General features: G+C 41.1%; 1 long non-coding RNA gene across 1 annotated transcript in view; it reads left to right on the top strand.

Moving 5' to 3' along the window:
* LOC138036942 (uncharacterized) overlaps positions 1 to 5291 on the top strand; it is a 10081-nt gene extending 4790 nt beyond the window's left edge. Inside the window, exons 2-3 of the long non-coding RNA XR_011130063.1 lie at positions 616 to 682; positions 4921 to 5291. This is a non-coding gene — a long non-coding RNA (uncharacterized lncRNA). The remainder of the gene's footprint in view (positions 1 to 615; positions 683 to 4920) is intronic.
* Positions 5292 to 7103: the final 1812 nt, after the last annotated feature.

Here is a 7103-nt window from a genome sequence, read left to right as displayed (position 1 = left end):
TAATTTCGAGTGCAATTTGGAATAAACGAGCGCGAGTAAATTTTTTCAAAGACGAAAAAGGGAGAGTGCAATTTGTAGTCTTGCTTATTTATTCCAAATTGCACGAAAGAAAATCATGTGATTTCTTTTTACCAACAGACATGAAAAAAATATCGAGAAAAAAAATTGTGCCCTCCAGGGCTAGCATTTGATTGGCTATCTGTGGCTTTCTTTGGTCATTGACCAATTAAAATGCCTGGTTTGTCTACGTCTTTTTGTACTGGATTAACTATTTTTTGCACTGTGTTACTTGAAAACCAATCAGAATGGACGTATTTTCCCATGTATTCTATTAGAACAGAAAACTAGTGCTCGTTGTGGTACTCGGGGTCCTCGACTGAACGCTATTTCGGTATAAAATCTCTGTTGCCCCCAGAAGCCGTAAAGACAACCTATATATTATCTGTTTTTTTTCCTCAAAACAACTTGTCAAGGAAATTCGAAATGGTCTCCAGCACAAGAAATGTTATTGCAACTGACAATAGCTGCTATCAAGCTACTGTAGTATCAGAACTTTGGAGCATGGATCCAAGGACAAAGTAACTTTAGAGCTAACTCAATAATTGTTTTCTTCAGTTTCAGAAATAATAAACAAAGTGAAGCAGCTCAATAAACATGACCAATTGACCCTCTTAAAGCGCATGTAAGTTGTTGGCACTAAGAAAATATCACCCCTTTTTTGGGGGGGAGGGGAATTTTGAAAGGCTTGTGGGCAAGTGTGACCTCGTGTGATTTACATGCCCCTTGGAGGCGTTCCGAAGTGCTCTTGATGTATGGCAATGAAGCTTCTTCGGAATCTCTAGAAACAGATCCAGTGTTCGGTATTGTTAGCATCCAATCAGGATAGTTGTTGGCTTTCAAGGCTTGCTTAACATGTTGAATTTCCTTTACTTTGTCAAGTTCTTTAGACACCAAGGTGTGACCTCGAAGTAGCAGAGTGTTAACTACAGCTCTTTTATGTTGAAGATGACAGTTAGAATAGAAATTCAGATATTGATCAGTATGAGTCGGTTTCCGGTATACGGTGACCTTCGTTGAGCCATCTTCGTTCACGTGAAGGCAGGTGTCAAGAAATGTAATTCTGCCGTTCTTTTCTTTCTCCGAAATGAACTGGATGTGTGGAGTGATGGAGTTGACATGATCGCCATTCGGAAAATGAGCTCACTGCGCATTCATGAATTTTGGTCAGCGTGTCATGAACATATCGATACCACATAGCTGACGGGGTAGGTGCAGTATCCTATGCTCTGCTCCCAAAGTGTTCCATATAAACATTGGCGACTATGAGTGAAATTTGGGAATCCATTGCGGCCCCTTGTTTTTGCTTATAGAATCCATTTTGGAATGTGAAGTAGGAAATAGCAAGGCACATTTCAAGTAGGGTGGATAATTGTTGTTGACGACAGCATTACCTATGAGAAATTGACATCCGACCCAACTAGATCTATAAAGAACAAGCTCATTCAAATTTTGAGAGATTGGCGAAGAGAGGGCAGAATTTTTGACTCCCTATATAACCAAGTGTACCTTATTTTATTCCTAAATTCTACGGTCTTCCCTAGATTCATAAGAAAGATGCTCCGCTACGACCAATAGTCTCAAGCATTGGCAGTGTGATATGTAATACTGCCAGGTCTCAACGATCACCATATCATCAATAGTGAGGATTTCATCAACAAAATCTTAGATCTTGAAGTACCCCGGGACTGAAACTCGGGTCATACGATGTTTCGGCGTTGTTCACGAGTATCCCGATCAATGAAGCTATTCCAATTATTGTTTGATCAACACTGGAAGGTGACCCAACTTTACCAGATAGATGTTCTCTGGATGTACCACGATTATCCACCCAACTTGAAATGTGCCTTTCTAGTACCTACTTCACATTCCAGGATGAATTCTATAAGCAAAAACAAGGGGATCGCGATGGGTTCCCCAATTTCACCCATAGTCACCAATCCTTATATGGAACACTTTGAGAGCAGAGCATTGGTTACCGCACCTACTCCGCTAGCTATGTGGTATCGATATGCTGATGGCACGATGACCAAAATTCCATCAATCCACACATCCAGTTCACTTCGGAGGAAGAAAAGAACGGCAGAATTCCATTTCTTGGCACCTGCCTTCACGTGAACGAAGATGGCTCAACGAAGGTCACCGTATACCGGATCAATATCTGAATTTCCATTCTAATCATCATCTAACACATAAAAGAGCTGTCGCTAACACTCTGCTAGTTCGAGCTCACACCTTGGTGTCTGAAGAACTTGACAAAGTAAAGGAAATTCAACATGTTAATCAAGCCTTGAAAGCCAACAACTATAAGTCCTGATTGGATGCTAACAATACCGAACACTGGATCTGTTTCGAGAGATTCCGAAGAATCTATCAACGAGAAGAGAATATATGCTTCAGTGCCATCCATCAAGGGCGCTTCGGAACGCCTCTAAGGAGCATTCAAATCACACGAGGTCACACTTACACACAAGCCTCGCGTCAGCTCGTGATTCACGTGGGTCACCAGAAATAAGCAAATACCGCTTATTTTTGCTCACCATTCTTCTAATTCCTATATATATGAATATAAATAGACATCTATTCACGAAAACAAGGAAAATTCTACTCAAACGGTTTAATGGTCACTTAAATCCGTTTGTGTTGGCCTTTAGCTCCACTCGCGCGAGCAACTCGAATGAGCGGGTGACGCATGCGTAAATGCCGATCTTGTAACCCCCTCATTTTTCCTAATTTTGCAACTTCACTCGTTTATATCTCTGCTTCCGGACGGTGAATTTTTTTCATTTTTTGCATGTTAGCTTAGATTAATTTAAAACGTTTGTCTTTCAAAAAATTATGTAGGTGAAAAAAAAGAAAAAAAATTGGAGACATTTCAAAAAAACTGATTTTTCTGAAAAACTTACCTACAAATTTTGTTGAATTTTAAATATTTTAGAGGTTATTTCTAACATTATCTGGTAACGCTGAATGGGAAGATTATACCTTCCAGTTTTTTCAAAAAAGACAATATATCTTGATTTTAAGGCTCAAAGAAATGCCTTATATCGTTGCCATGGTAACGTTATTTTGGAGGAAAATGTGATGTGAGAAATATGTGATGGGTACTCAATACACTTGCCAAATTTCGTCTTGATATGATTACCCTAACTGTATCTAAGGACAGAATATGTTTGTTTGAAAAAAGGAGAAACTATTCGAGCCTCCTTAAGATCACAACTAGGTAGTGTTAAACCTTAAAAAGTATGGAACCGTCTATCACATCCATTGCGAACAATGTAAGAAAGATTATGTGGGCGAAACTTCTCGGTTATTATAAAGTCGAGTAAAGGAACATCTTTCTAGGAATTCGTCAGCTGTTCATGAACATTGCCAGCTTACGGGTCATTCAGTGGATTCCTGCAAAACAGAAGCTCTTGCCACGGAAAGTAACACATTCAAACGCCACATAAGGGAGGCAATTGAGATAAGATTACGAGAGCCCTCTTTGAACAGAGACAATGTCTTCGGATTAGCCAACATTTACGACACCATTTTAGCTCCCTCAGGACCATTATATAACCCTTCTTAACATTCAAATTTGCATTGTGGCTGACAGTTCGGTGGATCCGAACGAAATATCCCACTAAGTGTTTAATTGCGCTCTGAGTACAGGAAAAAAATATTTTAAAATCATGATTCCAGAGCAGGAAAACAAAATTTTGATTCAATTTGTATACTGTCAAAATAAGCTGACACCATTGTATGGCGGCGACAAGAAATATATATGAGAAGTGAGCAAATCCCATTGTCACATGATAATTGTCTGAAATTTATTTGTATAGTACGTCCATGCTGAGAAGGTCTTTTAAATCTGTTATTCCCATAACCGCGTGGTCCATTTTTACACCAACTGTGACACAGACCCAAAACTAGATTACAAAAAAATCATCGTAGAAAGTGCTACCTTTGTAGTGACATCTGTAAATGGTTACGGAGACTCTCTTGTCGTCTCCGATAAGGACGATGAAGTGCATAGGCCCTATCTCACAGCCCCTCAATGTTCTTGACCTAGCGGGAAGTGAAAGACCCCTCACAATATTGGCAAAGAGAAGGGCATTGAGTTCCCGGTGTGCGGTCTGTCCTCTGTATCTTATCATTGGTAAGAGGGTAAATGCTCGGAGATACTAGCTATAACAAGAGCCACTGTGCAATCCTAGGGAAATGATAAGATGTAAACCGATGTTGTCCGCTTTAGAAAGCGTAATCGTTGTAGCAATTTTTGCATTTGGAGGGATTGGGTGCTCTCTGTAAGTTGTCTGGCATGGTATACACGCCTTTCGTTACCCACCTTTAATTTAACTACGAATATTGTAAATTCGTTTTCTACCAGAGCTTGGATCGCCACTCGTAGCCTTTGCTACGGGAAAAGATTACATGAAATATCGGCTTCAAAAATCATATATTTGAACTGTGGGTATGAAGTTTTTCAGTGGGAATTAAAATGATCATCACAATTGAGATACGTAACTTGTTACAAAGAAAGTGAAAACGATGTACATACTATAGGACGAAACGGGCAACGCGAACCCGCGGGACTGTGTTGCACATGTACTGCATGACCACTGATTCATAAAGCTTTTGTGAACTGGTTAGTTGTATCCGCAAAGGGGTGAAAATGGGGATAAGGCATTTGTTATATAAAGTTACTGCAGTTAGAATGACCTTGCACCACATTTAGAGCAACACCTTAGGCAGCTGCAAAGACGCCTGCAAAAAACTATCCCGGATACCAATCTATAAGACTAGTATGGCCAAAAGGGGAGTACGGCGAGTAGTGGCGACCGTAATCTGTTGTCTTTCTTATTCTGCTTTACTCAACAGCACTGATGAATTACTCGCCGCAGACGATGAAGTGATAGACCCACCGGAAGATGAGGTCTCACAGCCAACCCCACTGTGAATAATACAAACACGGGGCTTTTAAACTATTTTACAACAAGAACGACTGATAGCCTAGAATTCAATTCAGCGTTCCCAACCACAAATGAGCAAACAACTTCCGAAGTACGGGAAGTATTTACGAATTCTGCAACAACAACTCCACATCCCTCCCCCTTCTCTGTAACAAGTACGACAAATGTGAGGACAAAATCTTCCGCCTCAGAAGAAACTGTAATAAAACCTTCTCCGTGGACACCTGAGACAAAGTTAGATGCAACATCAACTAAAAGAGTCTTACCAACGAAGGCAACAGCCCAATTGCAAAAGGGACAAAATACAACATCGCAAAATGAAATAAGCAAGAAAAAACAACTTCTAAGGTATGAAAGATCGTTATGGGGTTTTTTGAAATTGAAAATTTGGGTTATTCAGACGACCGTTAATCAAATATGCTTTTAACCTACAATACTGGACAAAACGTTTAGGGAGAGTTAAGCCTTTCAACCGCTGTTGAGCGATCGCATGCAAACTAACAGACCTTTTCCCGTCCATGTCGAGGTTGGTTATTCAGGGGCTCTATTCTGCTGCCTTGGCAGTTGTGGCTTTAAGGAGCTCGTGAGCACCTGGGGCAGTACAATACCATGATAACTGGATGAGAAGGAAAAGGAGGAATCGAAAAACATTGTGTATCTGCTGAACATGCCACGATGCATTACAATACGATACATACTGAATTGACCGCTCCCATAGGGGCTTTTCAGGGTCAATAAATCAACGAAACAACAGAACACAACTACAACTGTTAAGAATCCCAACTGGCCGGAGGCAAACCAGTTGGCTTTTTACAAGTGCAGCTGGGAAGTTGAACCGGGGAATACCAGGATCAAATTCAACGAGTGGTCAGAGCGGGTCTTGAACCCGGGTTCTCCGGATCTCAAGGCAAGCGCCCTAACCACTGGGCCACACTACCTCCTGAATAGCATTAGCATTACTTGATTATTCCGACATCTTCTCTTCATGTATCTTGTCAACGAGTTAGAGGCCGATTGTTACTTTCCCGTCAAAATAGCATCCCCAGCAATTCCCAATAGTGATTAGTTTTAAATCATATAAAGATTTGAAAGTAAACATTATCTGTATGAGAATTTTTTTATCGTGAGAGCTGTTCCTTGTTTGTGAGAATCTTAGTGTGATCGCACTGTCTCCAGAGAATTTGTATTGCCAGGGACTATGTAGAGGTTGGGGCTGTAGTCCCTACTCCGGTTTTGCTATTGGTGTTTTGGTGATCTGGTTTAGTGCATAATAAATTGGGGAACAGTAGCCTTCGATTATTGTTCTGCTCAGTTTTTTAAACACTCACACCACAGTGACCCAAACACATAATTTGAATGCTCAGTCAAGGTAACGGTTTGCAGGGTCTGGGGTTTATATGGGAAACATGAAATGCAGAAAAGAATCGGCTAATCCTAGTTTATGGCGAGGAAATTACAAGAAATAAACTTACTCTTACTTCATTTTGTGTCCTTGTGTCGATTTAAGGCGTCCTGGGCAAGTTTTGAAATTTGCTCCTATCCTTCATTAAAAGAAGACAAGACTGGACGCTCGCAACCTCTGTAGCCACTGATCACTCCGCGATCGAGGACAATTTAATCCCAAAAATCGGCTTGATTCGTCTTTTTGTCCACTCTCACATGAAGATCGACAACAAACGATATACCATAAACGCCCAGAGTCCCAGAGCAATCTCCACATGCTTAGAGAACGGGCCAATTTTCACAAAGAACCCGCCGCTTTCTCCAGTCTGAGAGCCGTTCGCCATTCAAACAGGGCACGACCGTTGGTCTGGTGACAATTTCAGCCTCTAGGGGTAGGGATCCAAGATCAAATCTCGCCTATCTGGATCTTTCGCACGTCCCCACGGGCTTTTTGACGAATACTCAATCGCGTTGCTCAACTACGTAAACACGCAAATATCAGTTGATTCTCGAACGTTTTCCTAGAGAGAAATTACTTGCTCCCCGCTGCACTGCCATGGAATCAAAAACCATCCGCGAACCTAACGAGTCGTCCTCAGTTGAAAGCAACGGAAAATATCCATTCGCTGTCCTGGTCATTCTGAGCAA

The sequence above is a fragment of the Montipora capricornis genome, unplaced genomic scaffold (genome assembly GCF_036669925.1).
Source record: "Montipora capricornis isolate CH-2021 unplaced genomic scaffold, ASM3666992v2 scaffold_83, whole genome shotgun sequence".
In the NCBI taxonomy this organism is placed as follows: Eukaryota; Metazoa; Cnidaria; class Anthozoa; order Scleractinia; family Acroporidae; genus Montipora; species Montipora capricornis.
The sequence above is the reverse complement of the archived record's forward strand: the minus strand, read 5'-3'. Positions and strand labels throughout refer to the sequence as shown.